The sequence below is a fragment of the Dreissena polymorpha genome, chromosome 1 (genome assembly GCF_020536995.1).
Source record: "Dreissena polymorpha isolate Duluth1 chromosome 1, UMN_Dpol_1.0, whole genome shotgun sequence".
In the NCBI taxonomy this organism is placed as follows: Eukaryota; Metazoa; Mollusca; class Bivalvia; order Myida; family Dreissenidae; genus Dreissena; species Dreissena polymorpha.
The window spans coordinates 22,210,235-22,235,636 of NC_068355.1; the positions used below are offsets into that span (position 1 = coordinate 22,210,235).

Consider the following 25,402-nt stretch of genomic DNA (forward strand, 5'->3'; position numbering starts at 1 on the left):
CGCCTCTGTGATTGTTCTTCTAAACATCAAAGCGTTTAAAGTACTCGGCGACTGATAAAGAGAATTGTTCACTTGAAACTAAGTGATGTCTAAAGCACACACACACAACTAAACAATACCACCAATTTGAGATATTATTGGAAGAACTTTGTTTTCTATGAAACCTTGGTCTGCTAAATAGTTGTTTTAGATAATACATTGTTATCACTTATAAGCTAGTATTGTAACATAGTGTAAAACACTTTAAAACAATTCCCACAAGATGATATTCATGACATATGTTATCAAAATTTATAAATGTCACTTCCCTCTAAGACAAGACATTCATGCATATATCATGTATACTCGTTATTATAATAATTATATACCACCATGTTTTTAAATCGATAAAGCTAATTGTAAATTAAAAATATTGCAAGCCTAAGCTATTGGTTTGGTCTCTTTAACATATCGATTTAAACAATCAAACAACTACTATCCGCGGATTAATGAAGGAAGTTTTGCAGATTGTATAATAGTGTTTCTATTGAGACACATGCCTGAACCATATTAAAGAACTATGAGTGGTCTCCTTAATAAGGAAGTTTTTAGGTGGCTGGTCTATTCATACTGTTTAGTCTTCAAGTATAAGTAAGTGTTGTATGAAGCACATACTAAACTTAACAATACCATCATGCGACTATCTACTTTAATATTTTTGTTTCTTTTATGAAATTGATTGCCCTGTTAACGAAGATTGAAGAAGCACATTTATTATCGTAACAAATGTTTGTAACACTCAACATATGATGAAAGGTTTTTGTTTTTGCGTGACATTTATTGTTTATAAGTATCCTATCATCAAACATTTAAACGCTGTTTTTCGACCCCCCCCCTAGCTCTATGACAAGACAATCATTCAGAGGAATGCATACACAATTTTATTCTGATGTTTCAAAAACCTCTGTGCAAACGATTGTATACATAAATTAATAAATAATGTCGTCATAAGTTTATGTGTTACAGTGATTAATGTCCAAAATAAACACTGCTGACCTTTTTCAAAGAGATAGCCATAACAAACTGTATTTTGACATTTTGACATAACATATCTTATAAAACATAAGTTGGAAAATAGCCGCATTACATTCAGATAGAAATGTACACAATCAACATCTTAGCACACCAATCCAAAATTATATAGAAATAATTATATGTTTTAATTTAATTTTAATTTTCGAAGTAGCTGTCAAATATCCTTTATATTTGAAACATACAGATCATAATCACTTATATTCTAGAGTAACAAAAGTCAATCTTAAGTTAATATTGTCGTACAATCTTTGATAAGACGGACCCTTGAATGCAGTAGTGCAATTCACATGCATATGTAGGTTTTTAACTTATATTGCAACAGTTTATAGATTGTTTTGAACACAATTGTATGATCATGGTAAAGTTGCATATGTCTAGTCATAAGCAGTATGTGTGGGATATACTAGCAACAGGACAAGAGGGATCATTTTGTTTTCAGATGATGTTTATGTAATGTGTGTTTCATCCTAATATTTATTTAACCAGTATGCCATGTAATACATATATTTTCTAATAAAATTGTAAAAAAGGTTATTCAGTATTTAGATTATTTTGACACACTTTTTCATGATGGATGACTTCATCCACAGTCATTACAAGAAAAACAACAACAACATAATTGAGCCTTGGTCTGGGAAAATGGGTCTTAATGCATGTGTCTCAAGTGTTAATCAGGGTAAATCAGTGATGAAATTTTCGCTAAATGGAATTTTTTCCATAAAAAGGTCTCTAACGGAAAGTGTTGTCCCTGATAAGCCTGTGCTGACGGTACAGGCTAATCTGAGAAAAACATTTGGAGCACGTGCATTGAGTCCAATTTTCCCAGAGCCACACTCAAATGTTAAAGCAATGCCCGTTAAATTAAGAAATTTATCCAATGACAAAATAGTGGTTTGCTATTCATTGAAAATCTCATAATTGTTCAAATAAAAAAAGATTTATTCATTATTTACAACAAGATGCAATTATCTTTCCAAAACAAGACAATTGGCATTTCATGTAAAAGCTATTCACATTAGACGATAAATTAAACTGGTATTTATGATAAACAATACCATAATAAAGAAGCACAGACAGTTCTCACTATTCCATTCAGAGCAATTCATATTGAATTCAACAACAACTAGAAATGGCGCGGCAGAGGCCGACGTGTATCCCCACGCCGCATGTTTGACCCAGGGGGTACCCCAGGGTTGGTAATGGGGCCATGCATAGTTGAGATTGACCGTATTGTCATAAGATATATTCAGTATAATTTTGAAGTGAATCGGTGTGGAAATGAAGAAGTGAATGTCTTCGTTTGAACATGACATATCTTTTTTATTGCGTAAATAGATTCCGCTTAGAATGGCCTTTAAGAAAAGGTATGGTTATGGGGGTCTCTATGTGCAAGATGTTGCATTTATTTTCGCTTAAAGTTGTCACTTTTACATTGAATTATAAAGGAAAGCTATTTAGTATATTATGACCTCCAAGCAAAACAATAGGCATTTTGTAGACAGGTTAGTTTTTTACCCTATCACTGCTTTTTTACGGAGGATTCCAGAGATAGTCGATGTATCACGGTTGATAGCGGGATTTTGATTTTGATGTTTAAAGTGATCTCCCGGCAATAGTAATTTACGCTGCAATTTGCGCTGGAATTAGGTTTTTTAGTACTGGTTCCCATTTTCGCATTGTGAACTATTTATAATGGCGGTGTATTCAAAACCGAAGACTAATTCTAAATCAGAGACGCACTAGCAATCGACTTAAGAAGTAATATAGATCCACAAAGATATTAACAGCTTGTTAAATTCAATAGCAACATAGCCAAATGCACATAGTTAAAGAAAGAACGCGGTTAGAATAAGCATTAATTCCAAAAGTTTAACTGCAGTTGTCAATGACACACACGAAGTAAAGATATATATGAAGTAATTATAAACTTAGCAATATGTGACAATGAGATGAAGTGTTTGCATTGCAAATGTAACTAGGCAAAATGCAAAGACCATGTATCAGAAAGCATGTGCTAGTAGTTAAAATGAGAATGTCATTTAACATCATGCTTGGACTGGCGGATATTCCCTTCCATGACAATCATGTACATCCTAGTTCATGCATACAACTACAATCAAATTAAACACGATAAAGAGTAAACCACTTTACAGTCATATCAGATAATTGCTAAAAATTGTATTCATAGCTTAGGGTTAATACAAACAGTGTGAATTATTATCAGAAAACACATTAGTGGGACAGCATCATTAATTCTTACAAGAAAAGCCTAGCAAGGCAACATTAAGGTTATACAATTATCTAAAACATAACATGTCTGCACATGTTAATACAATTACCTTAAGGATGTTTATTATTGGTAGTTTATATTCATTTTGTATGAGAGAAAAGTTTTGCCTATAACTGCCCAGATGTATGTTTTTGTTGTTAAAAACAATAAATACAGTAGAAATGTATTTATGAAGTAGTTTTTGGATAATTAACATGTATTAACTTACAAAAATGAAGTCTATGCCCTGCAATGTTGTAACCTTCTAGCTCTTGAGCAATATATCAAAGGGAAAATATAATGCTGCCATTTGAAAAACTCTGATATCAACAAGAACAGCAAATGAATGCAAAACCAATTGCATACATTACTGTAAAAACTAATTTCTTTGTCAATGGATGGATCACCATGATTTAGTTGTATTATGCAGCAAACACCATACATGCCAGAAATTTTCGGGTCCAAATCGGGACAATCCATTAAATATGTCGGGACATTTGACCAAAAAGCAGGACACCTAAAACGATCAATCATGCCACCTTTACTGAAGTCAGTAATCAGCTAATTACTTACAAAACCTCATAATTTCTGGCAAATATTGATGATAAAAGTGTTTAGAATTGCATGAACACAGACGTTCTCCATTTTCCAGAAGTAAACAAACATGTGCACTATGCAGATGAACCCATTTGTGACTAAGGCAACGTTCAACGGTATGTGCGCACATCGAGCACTGTTTTTATTCAACCAATCATCCATTATCTCTAAATTGATGCAATATGTACAAATTATTTTCTGAAAATCAGCCGAAAACGAAAGTAAATTTATGTCTCTGGTATCGGACAGCGCTCGATTTGTTTGACATATAATCAGGGGTTCCAATGGCCCCAAAAAAGTTGTCGCCACTTTTTCGCGGCGTGAATACTGTCGGTTATTCCACCTTATTAATAAGAACAATCATTTTAAGAAACCTTACTACATTAATGTCATTGACTATATTATCACTTTAAAAAGTATGTTATTTCATAAAAAAAAAACAATAAGTACCTTCATAAGTCATACCTTCATAAGTATTAATAAGCTTTATTTGTATATAAATAAAAAAAAATCAACTTGATAAACAACACAGATAACCAAAATAATATAATAATGTTAACATCAATGTATTAAACAGTATGCTGCATAAATGTTTCGAAATTATTTAAACATAAAATCACACCAATGTTCATCATTTGAAAGGGAATCAGAAAATAAAGCATCTCACTTCAAATTGTTTAACAGTTATATTTGGTCATTTGGACATGATATACATCAGCTTCTGTTGTAAGCAAGTTTTCTGTTAGTGGTGGATGATTTCCAGGTTCAATTAAATGACTGTTGTTCACGCATTTTTCCTGACAGAAAGGCCCAGATAATTGCCACAATCCATTCTAGTTGCCTGAAATAACATAAAACATATTTTTACAAACTATCAACATCAAACCAACACATAAATGTCTTTAAATGTCTGAATTTAGCATATCCGAAATATAGTACATCGAGTGAATGTTTTATATTTAATTCAGAAATTGTTGTTATCTTAGTCAATTTATATCCTTCCCAGAACATTACAATAATGAATCTATTAAACAGAAATGCTCACAAATACCTGTTGAAACAAGTTTTTATTTGTTGATGTGTAGTAATTAAATGCTTTTGCCAGCCCCATGGTTTTGATTTTAACAAAGAAATAGCGGCCCTAATAATCATTATAATTATTGATCGTCGTGACAGTTTGTCCCCGTGTTACTTAACTTATTGCTCAATATCATAAAGGAGCCGTTAATCCGATAATAACCCCCATAAAACTTGACAATAGCAGTAAAAACACCGTTTGCAACACTTACACGCTTCGGTGATTTCTAATGCACTCTGCACTGTAGGTCGCTTACATCGTCGTAAATCAATATTTACAACTGACAGACGCTGGCCGCTAATGCTCGGTCGCGTGCTTTCGACTGGCAGTACATTTTCGGATAGGATTTTACCGATTTTTTTTAATTCGCCACTTTTAAAAAATTGGAGCCACATTTAAAGATTTAGCTCCATTTGGCGCCAATGGCGATCGACAGCGGAACCCCTGATAATACACTGAAAACCGCGTAATAATAGTATCTTTGGACTTGATTTGGGCCATGAAATACAAAAGCAATCTGCTTAAAGCACTACGATGCATCTATTCCTAGCAATTAACGACCCTTATCCTAAAACTACCCCGGTGTGAATGCCCGATAAAATCAATAATTTGCCGATATATCGCTGATAATGTGTCAAAAACAACACTGGATCACTCGACTAGTAGATATGGTTTGTTTATAGGGGGCAATAAAGGGATTAGCGATGGTAATTAAAGCCAGATGGAGCTTGAGTATGGAATTGTATTGTGAACTTAAAGAGCGTATCGTTTTGTTCGAATGTCGGGAAAAATAGTGTTACATCGGGACAAACACCCCAAAAGCAGGACTGTCCCGCCAAGGTCTGGCAAACACAATGACCTTATTGTTGTTTTATGCAGGGAACACGTTGGTCTCATTTACAGGTATTTGTATTTTGCAGCGAACATGTTTACCTTATTTAGTTGTATTATGAAGCGAACACAAGACCTGATTGTTGTTTTATGCAGCGCCCCCACATCAATTTACGTAGATCATTTCTAAGGGGTTAAACAATGTATGATCATCATCATGCTTCTAAGTGTATAACAGTCCTGCAAATCCCTCTTAGAGTAATATTTACCTCTACCTTTAATCTTGATTAACATCACAGGCATCAGGGTGTTACAATTTACTACACAATTGTACCACACAGGCTTGTTTTATATAAATGAAGCACAAGACCACAAAAGCCAATAAGAAACATACAAATATTGCTACATTTATGAATATAATCAGTCAATATGTTAGGGTCGAATGGTATAGCAAGACAGTATACAAAATAAAATAAAATTATGCGACAAAATTTGCTTAGATTTCCTTTGTTTAAATTATAAAGTAGTTTACTTAAGTTCAAATACATGTACTTCTTCAGAATGTGATTCAAACAGACGAAAGGGAGAACAAACTGTATGTTTCTCTCCTACCAGTTGATAATTTACAAATTATAATAAGTTTAAACAAAGTGAGAAATTTGAGTTGTAACCTATGTAACTATTTTTTATAACAGACAATTGGTACAGTGCCCCAGATAAGCTGCGTATATGCGTCTTTCACCCTATTAAAATGTTTAAAAAACGCAAAGAAATACAATATCATGCGTATTGAAAACGCAACCACTTTGACTTTTACACACATTCCTAAAATTCAATGCGTACGATACAATAGCTTCAATAAAAAATTCTTTGCTCATTTTCGGTATATCCTCTTTGCTATTATTATCTAAATGCGACGTGGCTTTAATTCAGCAAGCGTCTGGATGAAGGAGCAGGTAAACAATCAAAGTTATTCAAACGCTCTGCGGACTAGATATCATAGTTAATTACAGCATCTGACCAAATTATTTACGATAAACATGCGTTTTCAATCTGATTTAATCTGTCGCTCTTTGTGCATGTATTTTGTAAAGCGACTGTAGTTTCAGTTTCTACAACGATGCGAAATAAAAATGTCGAAGAGAGGTCGAAAGACGTCCGCTATGTTGCGCCAAAATATCAATCGATCGCACACTTTTTGAACCAAGAAAGCACGAGCCATTAAGTGACAAATAATTCGTGTTATTGATTTTTTTAAGTTTGATGTTTATATTATGCCTATGCACAGTTTCAAGGACTAAAGATGTTATGAAACATCAGTTTATGACAGTTATTATATAATAACAGTTTAAAGTTTTATTGACCTGGAAGATTGGCTTTTATTCAACGGGAAAAGCAGCAAAGATTTTAAGGTACGAATTTTTATGACTCATTTCACCCTATTTCAAGACTGAAATCACCCTATTTTTTAAAATCAATGGATGAAAACCCTATTTCCCAAATAATTATCTGGCGCACTGATGGGTATATTTAATATTCTAGTCTGATCGGGACGTATGTTATTCCAACATCATGGCATATTTACATTATTCAGGGATTGGTTGCAATATTTTACAATTGGTAGCATGAACCAATGATTTTTTAAAACATAAGTTATTGATTACAAATGATTGCAGGACTCCTATTAAGGGTTTCAGAATGCATTTTCTGTTTGTTTAAAGGGCTTTTTTTCCTGACTTTGTGAAGCGGCACTGGCCCCCTCACTTTGTGAAAAAATTAGTCGCGAACTTTTCAAAATTGTGACATAAAATGAGTTGCAAACTTTTCAAAATTGTGAAAAATTGAGTCGCAAACTATTCAAAATAGTGAAAAATTGAATCGCAAACTTCTTACAATTGTGAAAAACCGAGTCGTGAAATCGTTAAAATCGTGAAAAACGGCCAATTTTGTAAAAATTCACAGCCCTGTTAGGTTTGTGAATTGTCCCTATCAAAATTGTGAAATGTCCTTCCAGGGCCACTTGCAAAGAAGGAAAAGAAGCCCTGTCCGCATATTTGTTAATGATTTTTATTTCCGAGCAAGGGATTGCAAACTTTTAAATAATGCTATTGGATTTCTATCCAAAAACTGGTACTATGAGATTACTGGATAAAATGCTCACATTCTAAAAAACATTTATAGTTCTGATTTTTATTCTTGAAAATGTATCTTCTTCACTAACAATAAATGCCACTTTTGCTCAGAAAGAACAGATACTGATGCTTAAGTTGTTTTTTTGTTTTTAATTTCAATCAGCATAAAGCCTATTTTCAAGTGCATTGTATATTCAGCAACAATGCAGTGTTCATTGACTTTTTATACTGAATAAAAACATGTTCAAGGAAAGTAAAACATTTCATTAAACACTCCATGTCTAAACAACAAAATAAAGGCAAAGTAATTGACATATCAGGTACTTCCTAATAGTAACATAACAATCCTAGGATGGCACCCTAGCAACCCAGTGATTAGTTCCTATGTTCCAATCAATCTGTTATGTCATTATTTTTTTAGGAAAACATTTTATGTTTGTAATATTTTTTTAATAAATCAATAAATTAATAATGTTTTAGACTAATAAATAAAAACGTACTGATTTAAAGTGAATATTCTAAAAATTATTGGCATTTTATTTTACATGTGTAGCAAATTTAGCTAAATCTTAAACAAATGCCTTTTTTCCAAACTATATATAATATTAATATTTTGTTAACAAAAAAATAAATTATGTGATAGCATTTTTAAATACAAAGAAATAACTGAAGATTAATCAGATACATGTATGTGGCATAATGTCCAAAATAAGTGGATGGTCGAAGTTATAGGAATTTATGGAACTATCGAAAAAAGAATAACATGAAATATGTAGGGCCTTGGGGTTCAAATATTGTATGCACTAAATTTGGGGCTTCTTTTTTAAGCAATTACACTACGCGACCCGTGATTTTTGCCTAATTTGCGTAGTCAAGGCGGGCATTTTACTTTTTGGGTGGAAAATCGCCGCGATTTCACGTGACTGGTCACTCTGACGTCGCTCGAGAGCAAAATAATCTTCGCGCTAAATCCTCTCAATGTTGTGGTGATTCGCTGCGATTCGCCGCAATTCGGTGTGATCGCAGTGACAACGATGACACGCCAATTCATGCATAGAAACCGAATCGCATCGATAACTTTATACATGTACATAACGCTTCTAATGTTCACAATTATCCGATAATCCAACATCTAAAAATAATCTTGAACATTTATGTTGGTAAATATGTTTGAGAATTTCATTAAAACAACCATATGACTACGCCACTTTTCAGAAGTGTAAAGAGTACAGCGCATAATGTGGGACACAGCTTTCATTGGACGAGCGTATTTAAATTTAGATTGATACAATACGATCTTACAAAAAAACGTTTTATTGCGTCATACGCCTTCATGTAAAAAACGTTTTCCTCCTGGAAATTGTGCTATTAATGCATAATATTATCAAAACATTTTTTTCACACATAAAGCGTTGTACCAAATTAATATACAATTCAAAACAAATATACCATAAGTATAAATATTCCGTTAAATTCCCAAATGAGAATAAAAATTTATAATCCGAAACACACTTCTGATGTTTTAATGTTAACACGACGTTTGCAAATGCTTTCAATATAGTCATCATGTATATTTCCCGACAAAAGAGCGCGAAAATTATGCGGCAATGTACAAGGTCAAGGTATACGAGTGTGCAAGTATTGATTTTTTTATACAAACTGCGTAGTGCAAAGAACATTGAATTCTGTTGATTTCGGTTAAATGTTTCTTTGGTATTTTTAAAACAGTTATATCACCAACAATTTGATATTTCTTTTAAAGTCAATTCAAATCAAACACGCCGTATCCGTATCGTTACTGATAGAAGTAAAACATAATACCTTGACTTGTATAGTTTTTGTTGTTGTGAGAGACCATCTGAGTAAACGCCGAAAAACATATCCAAACTGTTATTTTTTGTCAATGCCCTTTGATCCATTATCGCACTTAATTGGCAGCGCCATCCTGTTGTTTCTGTGATTGTCACATCATTTCTCAGTTCGAACACGTACAAAGAGTGCCAATTAGACACTTGAACAAACACTATCACCCGCTGGACAATACACATTAAATAATCAAATGTTGAGTTTTTTTTTGTTTTTGGCGTGAAAACCCAGAAAAATGCATGTACATTATACATCATCATAAATTTATTGAACTCTGCGAACGCTAAGTGCTACGTTGATATACTCGTGTTTTTTTTTCAGCAAAACAAACACAATGTTTAACGGCTTAAATATATAGGCAATGATGTAATTACAACAAATTATATACCACGATGTCATAATAACATGTACTTAAAAATTGAACAGTAATGTATTCCAGATTTCCGGCTTATCAAGCATTGTGAATGTATGTACAACGCTCGGAAAGTAACGCGAGTAACACGAGTTATCCGCATTGGAGCCTGAAACAGAAAATAAATAAGTAAAGCATATTTTAGTCCAAATAATTAGATGTAATCTACTGATTACATTTAACCTTTAAATGAAAGTGTTACTTAAACAATTTTCTGTGTCTTAAGGCGCGAATATTTTGCTTAACACTGTTAATAAAAGGGCTACACGTTATAATTCTTAATGAAATGAAAAAATAAGTATTAACATAATAAATAATGTCAATAAACACACACGGTAAGATCAAAGTTTAAATGGAAAACTTAGATCATATTTCTCGTAAATTACAAAAATTATTAGTTTCGTCGAAATCAAATACCATGTAGAGAAACAAGGTATTTATAACCGACCAATGACGAAACACTATGCAACTTTCAATTTACACAGTGCTACGCTACATGTATATTGCAACAATATGGACTTTGAACAGTGGTAGTGTATTCGGGCCTGGAATATAATTGCAGAGTTTTCCCTAAGAACCGGCCGCCGGCCAAATTGACCGGTTCAATCGATTTTCTGGCCGGTTCAAATGCTGGTACCAAAAAAAAATAATGAGAGGTTTTGCAACTTTGATCGATGTAATTGTTAAAGTTAAGAAAAGACGAAATTAAACAAGCGAAAACATCGATTTAACATCGTTTTGTTTATGTTCTTTATACTTCCGTGTGTACGTTTTACCGAACAAGTATAATTTATAACGGCGCTTCTCATTGGCTGATTATTTGGGTACGCAAATAACTACAAAACGGCGCTTCTCATTGGCTGATTATTTTGAGTACGCAAATAACTACAAAAATCGTAACCACATGGTTTTCTCAAAATGAAACGAACCCTGAGAGATTTTTTCAGTGTGACAGCGCCTTCAAAACGTCAGAAAGGTTTGTATTGATGAAAATCTTGATGAAAATGCATGAAAGAAATTATTCAAACAATACTTTTAGTTGAATAAAGTTTGCAATGCTGTGTTAGCCAAATACACGTGTTCAAACCCGACCCCTTGATGAGAAATAAATGGCTTTGGCATAACCAGTAGCTTAGTTATTGACTTGTTTCAAAATTCATCGCACACTATGCACAGTCAGTATAATTATTTGGCACTCCCCTCACAAATTTTTTAAAAAATTAGAAAAATTCCATAAGTGATACACAAAAAAACAAGTAATTTTCATCTCTAAAATTTCTGTCCAAACCCCCCCCCCCCAAAATGCACCATTTTGCGTCTAGATTTTCAAAATTTTTCGGGGGGGGGGGGGGGGGGGGGGGGGCATGCCCCCGGACCCCCCTAGCAGGAGTGCCTTGCTTGGCCGGTTCAAATTTTTATTTGGCCTGTTCAAATAAAAGGAAGGGAAAACCCTGTAATTGATTGAATTGATTGTAAGTTTTAATAAACATTCTGCTAATGCAATTAGTTAAATAATGTTTACATGTTATGTTAAATAATTGTTGCATGATCATTCTTCTGCGCTGTTACATTAATTTGGAGCCGTTAAAGCTTCCGACATTACTTCATCACGTTCATGTCGGAACGGGAGTATTTTAGCTAATACGCCCATTACATACAACAACAACAAAAGCTTTATTATTGCAATGTATAATGTAAGTGTATACATATATGTTACATGTACATGTAATGTAGTGTAACCCTTAATGTAAATCTCTTAAAAAGGTGAACCACGGCGGTTCACGGTGATTTGCGGTGATTCGCGCTGATTGCGTAACAGCGAGATACATCGCGCGACGGTTGCCGAGACATCACCCAAATTTTCTTGTCGCTCGGAATCATCGCAATTTGTCACGTTGCATCGATTGCGGTGATGCGAGAATCGCGGCAAAAATCACGGGTCGCGTAGTGTATATAAAGACTTCCTGACCAAAATCAAGGTAATTTTACTTTTAAATCATAAACGTATTCGCATACACCAAGAAAGTTGTAGAATATTTGAAGGAAAACATATGCATTTATACGAAAACTTGTGATGTGAAATGTCCAATGGTTACGAAAATTACCGAAAAACAGCATGTCGCGGTTTACAAAAAACACATGACTGCACCCAAATAGTTTAATGTTAATGACTAACGGGTTGATACATGTATGATTTTGCTTCTTATTTAATAGTGACAATATCAAGGCCGAAACACTTGAAATATGAAGGATATTCTGTCCTTTGGCCCATGTCTATCAATACAGTGTATATAAATACGATCGGCAACTTCCAAAACCAATCGGAAAATGTTGACAAGCACAAAAAATGTTTTCAAAATTCTTATTTCTGCAAATATTCTACCACATAATGACATTTCTTGTGTATACCAATAAATAAATGATTTTCAAACAATAGCACGTGTTTCGACTTCCTGGAGTGGGTGATTTCAGACTGTTTAATCCAACTAGAAAAGAGCTCTTAAAGTTAGTTAGACTCATGTAAAGTGAAGTAATAAAGAACCACTTTTGGTAAACAACCCAAATGTGACCTCCCTTGTTGGATCATGCTACATTTGATAATGGAGTGACATATACGAGTAATGTCAGTCCAAGGGAGATAACTCAAAATTAAATTTTTTACCAAACTTCTCTGTTTGTCCAGGAATTATTACTTAATTTTACTTCATGGAATTGTAGAAGTTCTTAATGTCTTTATTAAACTGAAATACATACTGAATATACTTTTAGACATGAACTAAAGTCATAAACATGATGTTTGAGGTAAATATATAGAATTTATGAAATACTCATTCAAAATAATTTGACCACATTAATACTGGTGATAAATAACAGGCTTGATAATGAATTGCTTAGAACAACTTGCTATTATCTGGAATTAATAAATAATTGTCTTAAACTTCAATGTTCAACACAAATTTCCAACACACAGTATCAAATATGGATTTCTTCTCTATTGGGTATATTAATTTAAAGACTGCAAAGACATGTACATATTTTCCTGTGCTTTAAAGGAAGATTTCAAGAGCCAAAAGTGGTACTTGAAGTGACAGGCAACACACATTTGACAGCAGACAATGACAGATCACAATATCCCATACCTTAGAACTTTAACCATAGTTCAGCACGCAATCTGTGATTCGGCTGCATGCCACTGAGGCTGTGGCTTTTATTGAAATATAGTTTATCTTACCTGACAAGACTTGGCTTGTAATTCTTGACTTGACAACTTTCCCAGACGCAATCACTTCCACCTCAACAAGTTGGAGGTAAGTACAGGTCCAGTGGCTGACTTGAGTTCAATTCCTGCTGCTCACTTGACAACTATTCCAACTTAAGTCACTTCCACCAAGACATGATGGAGGTCCGTACATGTCTAGTGTCTTGATTTAGTTCTGGAACCACTACTCACTAGACAACTATTCCAACCTCAGTCACTTCCACCAAGACATGATAGAGGTACATACATGTCTAGTGTCGTGATTTAGTTCTGGTACCACTACTCACTAGACTACTATTCCAACCTCAGTCACTTCCACCAAGACATGATAGAGGTCCGTACATGTCTAGTATCTTGATTTAGTTCTGGTACCACTACTCACTAGACTACTATTCCAACCTCAGTCACTTCCACCAAGACATGATAGAGGTCCGTACATGTCTAGTGTCTTGATTTAGTCCTGGTACCACTACTCACTAGACAACTATTCCAACCTCAGTCACTTCCACCAAGACATGATGGAGGTCCGTACATGTCTTGATTTAGTTCTGGTACCACTACTCACTAGACTACTATTCCAAGCAGTCAATGTCACCTAGACACTGGATCTTGTCAGTAGATTTCCAAGATCTGATTTAAGTTCAATTATTAATTCTGCTGCTCAACAGAAACTATAACAACTACACTCACTTCCACATGGACAGGAAACAGGTAAGTAGATGTCCTGTGTCTGGCTAGAATTCCATTTATTCTCAATACCCACAGAACATCTTTCACTGGCTGACCAATCTGTCTCCAGTACATCAACTGTGAATATACAGAAACAAAAATGAATGAGATAATGAAAATCTGCTTTTTGTAAGTAAAATTATTTGTAAAGAAATCCATTTTGTTCACTACATACATGTACTAAGTAGACCACCTGTTAGGGCAAAAAGTGCACCTAAAAGATAAGCAGGTTTTTGCAAAAATTCATACCTGTATCTACATTGTATTTATATTCTTTATTAAATACCAAACACTACGTTGAAATCATGAATCATAGGATAAAAAATGTTCCAACTCTTATTGTGTTGAGTCTTGTTTTTTTCAAATGTTTGTATAGCTCGATTAAATAAGATTTGAACAAGAGCTGTCAGAGGACAGCGCGCTCCATTATTCGAGTGCTTGACAGTATAACGTAAGCCATCATGGGGAAATTGTTCATATTCAATAATTTATTAGACGATCTTTCAAAAATAAAAAAAGGAAAAAATATTTAATTTTTTTTTTGGGGGGGGGGGGGGGGGGCGGAGGGTTGAGAGGGGGTATAATGTGGGGTGTGGTCATTTATTAGACAATCTTTCAAAAAACATCGGGGGGGGGGGGGGGGGGTAGAGGGGGTGAAGGTGAGAGGGGGGTATAATGTGAGGTGTGGAAATTTATTAGATGCCATCATGTTTAAAAAAACATAAAAAATAAAAATTTGCGGGGGGGGGGTAGGTTGGGGGGGGGGGGGAGGGATTCTGGGTAGGGGCGTGGGATCTTGATTGGGTGGAATCCATTGTGGTATTCAGGTAAGTGTTGTTTTGTCAAAGTAATAATAAAATGTGATCATAAATAAAGAACTTATGGTAATTTAAGCAAAATGTTCAATTATCTAAAAGTAAAAGGGGCCATAATTATGTCAAAATGCTTGAAACAGTGGTCTGCTCTTGTTTATAGGTTGTGGTTATGTTGGTAAACAAGTATGCAACATATAAAAGCAATATGTCAAAGGATATAGGAAATATTTGGGGTAGTACGCAAACTTTAATATATAGTTTTATCAATAATATGCATTCTAAGTATAAAAGGGGCAATAATTATGACAAAATGCTTGATACAGTTGTCTGCTCTTGTTTATAGGTGGGGGTGAGGTTGTTAAACAAGTATGCAAAATATGAAAGCAATATGTCAAGGGACAATGAAAATAAATGGGGTAGTACGAAAACTTTAACATTTGCTGCATATTCTAAGTGGAAAAGGGGCCGTGGTGTAATGGATATGGTGTCCGCCCTGCGACCGGGAGGTCACGGGTTCGATCCCCACCGTGGGAGCATTCTTTAGATCTCCACCAAAGACACCAAGTACTGGTTCTAGGCCCAGGAAACGGACTCGAGAGCGTTTATATAAGCCTAAGGCTTTCGACGCAATCGAGCTAAAATAAATAGGTTTAAACTAAACTAAAAGGGGCCATAATTTTGACAAAATGCTTGATAAAGTTGTCTGCTATTGTTTATAGGTTGGGGTCATGTTGGTAAACAAGTATGCAAAATATGAAAGCAATAAGTCAAGGGACAAAGAAAATATTTGGGGTAGTACGAAAACTTTCACATTTGCACACTAACGCAGACGCTAACGCCAACGCAGACACTCACGCAGACGCTCACGCCGACGCCGGGGTGAGTAGGATAGCTCCACTATATATATTTTATATATTATAGTCGAGCTAAAAATTGGTTACCAATTGTTGAAGACATAAATAGGTTTTCTAGTTTTTGACCACAATTGACTTTAATTCACACATATACTGTAGCCTTTATAATGACAAGATGAAGTTTCAATAAGATTTATAATTTAATAATGATAAAACAGTACATTTGGATTTCATTTTGTATATAAATGATTATTTTGTTATGATTTACATAATAATGCAATAAAGTATCAATATCTTCACATCTTGAATCATGATGCAGTTAAATGTTATATTTTATTATGTTTGGGTTTTAAATTATGCATATTCTCTTATACATGGTGTTGATCTAATATGTTATTATTATAGTTTGTTCGCTTAACATTCTTGCAGTACTGTTTTGTTGTAAGATATAATAATAAATAAAAAATTTAAGAAATAGCTTCTCTTTTCTTTTTGTTATTATCCACCGCCATAGGTGGACGGATATAGTTTTAGCAATTTATCCGTCCGGAACAATATCTTAGAATTGCTTGAACGGATTTCATGGAAACTTGATATAAGTGTATATATCATAATATAATGATGTGTGTAAAATGCTGTTGCAATTCATTTGCAAATAACAGAGTAATGGCCTTTTTTGCTTGAAAATAATCACACTATTGTGTCTGGAGAGTAATCTTGGAACTGCTTGTGCAGATTTCATTTAAACTTGGAATGAGTGTACAAATTGATAAGAGGATGGTAAAGGTCAAATTATCACTCAAACAATTGGTCAATAATGGAGTTATGGCCACTTTTTACATAAAAATACATGTTTATAATATTGGTATTTTAACTGCTTTTTGGATTTGATTGAACCTTTATTTAAGTGTATCATGTATGAATCTAAAGCAGTAGTTGTTTACAGAATTTGGCGTTGCAAGCATGTGGTGTGTGGTATCAATTTAACAAATGTGCTTGTTTATTTATATTTTTATTAGGGAATGCAACGAATACCGATTTCGATATTCGAATATTTGGTCATCCTTCCGAACGAATATTCGGATATTCGGTCAACATCTGTTGAAAAAAAGTCAACTTTGTTTACCGTACCATTACTCCATGAATTCTACTTTACAAAACAAAAATAAATTGTACTTATTTACAGTATAACATTATTAGGGGCGAAGATTTCCGACCAGAGTTCCGACAAATTGGGGAACTGCGCAGCCTGACAGAACTGATGTACCCTTGCTTGCAGTTACTGCTACAGCAACAGAGAAGGTACAGCAGAATATAAACCAAGGTCTGCTGTTGTCCGACGATGCGTTATCCGTCGGCGTATTACCCGACAGGTAAATGAGTCAAAATACCACAATCCTCGTAGCAAATATTAAATGCTTAGCAGTAAGTTTTATATAATTACAATTAACAGCAAACGTTGTATAAATAAAACTGTATCCACTAATAAACGGTTTTATGAATCGCAATTGGTTCTAAGTTATGTAAAAACGCAATGCGGATAGGAATTGTGCCCTTTGGTTGACTCATTTTGCATAACGGGTCAGCCAATCGGGGGGAATTGTGCCAATAAGTTGCCCAATTTTGTGTAACGGGTCAGCCAATCGTGCGCTGTGATCCGAGTCATGTTCACTTGACAGTTAACATTTCCCGCTCCTAGCGTGCCCTTCTCGCGACTAAGAGAATGCTTTTTAAAGAAAGTTGCTTAAGGGGTGTTGCGGCAGTTTATTTAAAGGAGAATATATTTATAGCAACACCAATGGTGCTATTATCACAACTCAATAATTTTGTTATCAGTATCATCAGAAATGACCGAATTGGTTTATAAATCAATTGTCAGTGGTTCGATCCCAGGTGGGGTAAACTTTTTTTACTTCTTTTTTATTTCTTCAATTTCATTCTTGTTTTATACTGGAGCTTTTTTGTCATGTCGTTTAAATTTATCAATTTAAAGCATTTAATCACAAACTTCAAAACAAGCCGAAAAAAATCTGTGAACAAGTACATGTTAATTATTAATGATTAAGGTCGAGTTTGATACTGTATGGTATTATGTTTGTGATTAAATATTGTTTTTTATTTATGTCTTTTGGTAAGCTGTTGTGATCCCAGTTAAGATTCAAAACAATTTCTAATGTTTATGCATATTTCTTACAATCTATGTACCGGTACTTGGGTATTTCCTAATTGATGTATTTTATACAATTTGACGTAGACGGTAGGGATAGTTAAAACAAAAAACCTCTGTTAAAAGTGCGGTGACCCCCTTTTTTTATTTTTGTTTCATGATAACCATACATAGATGAACATATTTGAGAAGTTTCGCTAAAAGTTATTAGATAGAACCTTTTTAAATTCCATTTTTGTGGTAAAAATAGTAAAAAAATGACGTTTTTTGGGTGACATAATAATTATGAAAATTAAATTTCTTAAAATTTAACTTGTGTTCTCCATTTTTTTTGGTTGTTTGTGGTTTACTTAAATGGTATATGATATATATTAGCTTATATAATCTCTACATGTTTCCAATTTCATAGGTTATTAATCATTATTATGAAATTAGAGATTTTTCAGTTTTAATGAAAAAGTACATATTATATAATGGTGAATAAAATCCAAACAAAGCCGGTGACCCTATGTTTTTATTGCATTTTTCATTTAGTATTTGTATGTAGTACTTAAATAAAAATTTTGAGCAAAAGTTATTAGATGGAAAAAAAACATCAAAACTGCAGCAACACCCCTTAAAAAAAACACTTCCATTTCACCTCCGGCATTTTTTTTCATGTCGCCTTCCATGTGTGCTTTCAACTCATGCCTTTAACATTGTCATGCATTAACTAAGACTAACTTAGATTTTGTGTTCAAGTTAACGACATTTCGCAATACAAGTCCTAAGATTGGTTTTCTGTATATTCTTCGTCACTCCATCCTAATACCCTGGTGGTGAAAGTCACTATGTTAGTGGAAAGGCAATCCCTAAAATTATCTGGGAACTATTTAAAGAAGCTACTTACGTTTTCTGATTGGGTGCGCATATTTATAATACAATCCATGCTTCTTAATTAACTAATAGTTTGATAATAATTGGTAGTTATCTTTGAAAAATAAATAACATACAATTTAATTAAACTCCCTGTGTACGTCAGATATTTGCGTTAGTAGTTAAATTAGTTAAAGTGTGCCCAGATAATTAAATACAACGCTATAACTATAATAATTATGATACTATTTGTATGATAAAATCTTCAGACCGAATATTCGAATGGCAGTTAGAAAATCGACTGATCACGCTGAGGAAGAGCTGGTGTGGTTGCTGCAACAGTTTCAGATAACACCCACACTGGTCAAGACTATAATATTCTGCAAGTGTGTAATTTTAATTCAATTCAATTCTGTTTTAATCAGAATGTTGGCTTGTTTGTTTAAAATTTATGTATTATGTACAATAGTGTGAAGATCTTTGTAATTGGGTAAACTACAATGTACTATGCTTTTCTATGTCTGTGTTCCTATAAAAAAAAATCTTATATTACATGTATGTCAAAAAGATCTTCCTTTTGCGATTTCAGGTCGTACAGGTGTGTATATCAAGTGTGGTCATGGTTGGTTATTCAACTTGGTGACACGTCTTACGACGGGGAGCACCGTAGCTACAACCGCGTTGTTGAAATGTTTACATCTTCAACAACGGACGCCACGAAGGAGCGGATTTCTAAATGATTTCCGGGCAAGAAGAGTTAGCGTTGTTGTGGCAACAGTCGCCTTTGGGCTTGGAGTAAGTTACTATCACAATGATTATAACTCACTTCGACATTTTTTTCTCAATAAAACTTTTATTTACTTAGTTAATAAAGTTTCTCTTATTCATTTTGCTCAATCACGTTCATACCATATAAATTAAACTTGTATATCTTACGAAGTTAAAACATGAGTATGTATTTTTATTTAAAAAAAAGGTAAATCTTGATACTCAACAATGACATTTATTTTTTGTGATGGTAGATCGACATTCCGGACGTGTGGCTCCTGTTCCACTGGGGCCCACCGCGCTCTATCCTGTCTTACTGGCAGGAGATTGGCAGAGCCGGTAGGGATGGAGATCCAGCTCTTGCTGTAGTTTTCGCGTACCCGCAGTCCATTACGGATTGCGATGACGCTATGAAGACCATGGTGAATGGGACGGAATGCGTCAGACGTACCATTCTGAAGGAGCTAAGAACTAAAGACATGAATCCTATTCCTGCCCAAGGCGATGGTTGTCAAGATGACACATGTGAAGTGTGTGTTTGCCAGTTGTGTATTTGTTGTAACAGATGCTCACGAAGCTGTACATGTTTTGGAGTGTGTCCGGACAAACTATTATGAAGTTCTCTTTATGTTGATTGTTTTGTGACCATTATCATGGGTTTAGCGTTATTTCGATTGATTTTTTCTAGTAAGTATAATTAACACTTACACTGAATAGTACTAGTAGTGCTTATTTCACTGTTTACTGGCAGGTAGTAACATTTGTGCATGACATTGTTGATATTTATAATTATAATTGCCAAAGTACTTTGTCATTGGGGATACATAGCGCTGGGACAAGAACCAATTAATATGGTAGCATATTTTTCATTTGACGTGTAAGACTTGTTTCAATGTTCAATGTAGATGTATTCATTTTATGCTGTAACATGCTATTTTCATTGATGAAGTAAAGTTTTCAAATGTTGATGTGATCGTTTTGTGACCATTATTATGGGTTAAACGTTATTTCAATTGATTTATTTTCTTAAGTTTGTGTTTATAATTTAGACTTTCACCAAAACGTCGGTGAATACGGACCCATAGCACCTAGCAGAGTTGTCGTTCATCCGTTGTGCAAACAATTGGTGTAATGCGCTAGCCAACAGCGACACTTTAATTCGGAAAATTGCGAACTGATCCAATATGGTTGATAAAAAGTACGAAAGAAAGACGAAGTCAATAAAAAGCAATTATTGCTTGCTTAAATGGTACCATTCGCATGAGTTTGTGGTTTAGGTTACAATATACTAAATACTCGTTTCATGTAGGGCTGTACTCTCTAAAAAAATATCATAGTTGACTCGAAGGCATGTTTTACTTCTTAAACTATTGTTCGGGTTTTATCTTTCGGAGATAATGGTAGGGCATAAATAGGTGTTCACCACCGAATCCCTGAAATATGATAAATTTGGAGACTTAAGTAAAGCCTTGCACTGAAAAAGGTTACATTCCACTAAGAAACGGCCAAAAAAAAGTTGCAAAAACAGTTGATTTTGATTAGCGTCATGTTCTTTTTTGGTTTGAACATGATATATCTTTTTTATTGCATAAATCAATTCCGCTTAGAATGGCCTTTAAGAAAAGGTATGGTTATGGGGGTCTCTATGTTCAAAACGTTGAATTCATTTTCGCTCAAAGTTTTCGCTTTTACATTGAATTATAGGGAAACTATTTAGTATATTGTGACCTTAAGACAGGTAAACTTTGATAAGATCTTGCAGTTTCAGTGTTCCTTAACCCTTTAATTGTTGATAACATTTTGCACCCATGGCCAAGAGAGAGCGCATTGCAACTATCAGCAACCCATTGGGTTATAAAGCTGATAGTTGAATTATTGCAACTATATGGGTCTCTATGGCAGCATTGGCGTTTGATTTAGTGTAAAATAACCTCAAACATAAATTAAACGTATACGAAGCCGTCAGTCAATTGAACGCATATTTGTGTACCGAATCAACCCACTAGTACGGGCAAAAGCCCGTGAAGCGGGCGTTGACCGTTCATACATATGGGAATTTAGACATAAAATTACATGAGAATACCACATATGGATACGTCTCAAAAAAATTTGCCACGCGACATTTATTTTAGCGATGCTATTTATGGCCTTGAACAAATCAAAAACACTTTGACATATGCTAAATCACATGTAAATGCATACCTCAGGAAAAGTTATTATTTGTAAACAGTATTACTGTATCAATCCTCATTTGATTGATGTGTAATATCTAATGGTACCTGTTATTTGTGTCGTATCTATCTGGAAAACAATGCCGCCCGTTTCATTATGGGTCTCTATACTCCTATAAATATGAGGTCGATTTACATCGACCTCATATCGTTTAACGTTATTTTGCAATAGCATCGTTCCGACATGAATTCATGTCGGAAGCTTTAACGGCATCAAATTCATATAACAGCACAGAATAATCATGCAATAAATTATTAAACATAAAATATAAACATTATTTTACTAATTGCATTAGAAAAATGTTTATACAAACTTACAAGTAATGATAGTCCAGACCTTAAAAAACTACCACTGTTCAAATTCCATATTGTTGCCATATAGCACTGTGTAAATTGAAAGTTGCATAATGTTACCTCATTGGTCGGTTATAAATACATTGTTTCTCTATATATAGTAATAATTTACGTGGAATGTCATATTAGTTTTCCATTAAAACTTTGATCTTGCCATGTGTTTTTATGGACGTTATTAATTATGTTATACTTATTTTTGTATTTCATTAAGAATTAGAACGTGTAGCCCTTTTTGTTAACTGTTTTTAGCAAACGATTCGCGGCTTAATAAGACACGGAAAATAGTTAAAGCGACACTTTCATTTAAAGGTTTAATGTGAACAATTTTAAATGAAACTTCTTTTGGTATTAATATATTTTATTGACATGTTAAATTCGATACTTGAAAAGGTGTTTAGTCTTTAAAAAGATGTCGCTGATATTGTTAATTTCAATAACTGTTAATATGCTTAATGTTGTATAAGAAATTGAATTGTTTCACTGAGTTGTATTCACGCCTAAAATCCGATATCGTAAAACGCGCAACGGTTAAGAATAAGGTCTGAATAAGTTTAAGTATTCATATTCGAATATCAGCAGCTGTGCCAGCTGGGAAGCCCCGTTTTGGATTTAACAACCGCAAGCGAAACAACATACTTTTTTAAGTCTTGCACATAGACTCCATGATTACAAGTACAGGTCCCTGCTGTGGCGTATGACACCATAGTCAGGGCTCGAAATTAACACTCGCACACTCGCAAAATGCGAGTGAAAAATACCGATTGCGAGTTAAGTTTTAAGCCACTAGTAATTTTTTGCGAGTAAAGAAATAGTGAAAAAAAGTTATATTGCTAAATGCGTTCGACTTCCTGAACGCTAAACCATAGGTCATAGAACGTCCTCATACCCATATGCGGAAGCGCGCAGCTTGAATATAGACTAGTATACTTATAGTACAGATACGAGGATCGTATTGGTACAACGAAACGTTAAACAGTCAACTAATTCACACGTACTGTTCATTGAACTTGAACAGACATGGCGTCGAAGCGAAAAATAACTAGGTTCTTTTTGCCCACAGATGGATTTAACAATACGAAAGATAAAGCAAAGTTAACTCACAATAACTGTTGAATAAAAAAAAACGAAATTAAATTATGTTTCCAGCAAAATTTGCGAGAAAGTTTTTGATTTTGCGAGTTGGTATAAAAGCTGCTCGCAATGTTTTGCAAGGAGAAAAAAAAGTTAAATTCGAGCCCTGATAGTGTTATTTAGTATTGGTCGGCACAGTTTCTGATCATAACGAGATAATTGGTTTGTGCTGAACACAGGGGCAATAAAACCACAGATCTATCAATAAACAAGATTATTGAGATATCTTTTATTGAACACTGGGATAAAAATGCTCAAACCACGGACTCTAGATTACACGGATAAGAAACATGGCAATATTCTCAGAATCATCACTGCTATATGTGTAATCACCTAACAATCCGTCTAAAAATAATTTATATATTTGAGTTGAAGACGATGTACTGTTGTATAAGTCTGAATAAACTATCTGTCTGCCTGTCTAATTCTAAGCCGTCATCGTCCCAGTGAAAAAAAAATCTGATTTTGAAAAGTTGGACATGATGCCCTGATGTCAAAATACGAAATGACCCGCGTAACACCGACCGTGATTTTCAAGAATCTTTAATAAATTGATAATTTAAGGTAAATAACATTTTATATAATTATACACAATTCTCTTGTTGATAATTAACAGCAAACGATGAATGTTTTTGACACCCATTTTATTTCAAGTATGCATGCAAAGCCGAATAAAATCGAGAGGGTCCGCTATATACGCTGTTTCATCATAAATTTAACACCCTTTCTGTGTTATAAACAAGAGCTGAAATCGTTAATTTATTCAGATTTATTTATAATAAGCTTTATTGATATGTTTCGTGAACAAAATACTACAATATATTCCATAAAAAATATAATAATCATGGCAAAGGAAATTCAATGGCCGGTTTCTAAACAAAAGCATAATCGCCAAGACTGTAGCATCAGTTCAGTGCGTTAGGAACGCGCGCTACTTTCTTCCGCCTTCATTCCTTAATTACTTTCGTTTTTAAACATTTTTTTCTATCGTATACAGAATTCTATTCTCCTAAGCAAGATGTAATTTTTAAAACTGAACTCCAAATATAAACGCTACAAATTGGTATTATCTACGAACATGTCAACCGTAAATCTAGATTCTAAAACTCCAAAACGGTATGATATTTGCAAAAGTTAAAGTAATAACTCGCAGGGCTGTCGAAATCAGAAGAACGCTACAAATTGGTATTAAGTACGAACATGTCAACCGTAAATCTAGTTTCTAAAACTCCAAAACGGTATGATATTTGCAAAGATTAAAGTTATAACTCGCCGGGCTGTCGAAATCAGAAGAAAAACTTAAAATATATTTATATATCTGTTTACTACGTAACGTAAGCTTTCTAATGATATATAATTTGTCAAAATCAGCCAAGAAATGAAACTATAATTCAACAAAAGAAGTGAGTGGGTACATCAAAATGTATAACCTCGGCGCTTCGCTGTACGCTAATTGTACAAGATCGATAGCCACAACACGGTAAAACGCGCGGTGGTAAAACATAAAATGTGTATTACTTGTGTTCATCTCACTATAAATCCATTAATAACAACGGGAATATACGTATATTTTTGAAAGAGGAATTAATAAGCAACAAGATTACGTATAATTAACCAATAAAATCGGATGAATAGTTTTAGCATAAGATTGAATTTACTACAGTAAGGGTCAAATACTCCATTCATCTCCTATCAATATACACTCTGTGATACAACTGGTAGTTTTAACACACACATATAGGTTTCATTTAATAAAGAGTACAGAAAGCTAAAAAGTGATGTGGTTTGTTGTACAACAACAATTGGTTATGTGTAACCTATTCAAAAAATAATTTCGTTCAAGATAATTCAATGTAATTCTATAAACGACAAACACACTTCGTGTGTTGTGTATGTTTATTTTTAAAAATGTACATAAGTGGTTTAAAAGCACAATTTTTACACATTTAAGAGGTAATCGCTCACATTTATGTCTAATTA

The 25,402-nt window shown here is 34.0% G+C and overlaps 1 protein-coding gene across 1 annotated transcript in view; it reads left to right on the plus strand.

Annotated features, from left to right (window-relative positions):
- The window catches only part of LOC127874091 (uncharacterized), a 331,818-nt gene that overhangs the window by 290,543 nt on the left and 15,873 nt on the right, over positions 1–25,402 (plus strand). The gene's annotated exons all lie outside the window — the stretch shown is intronic.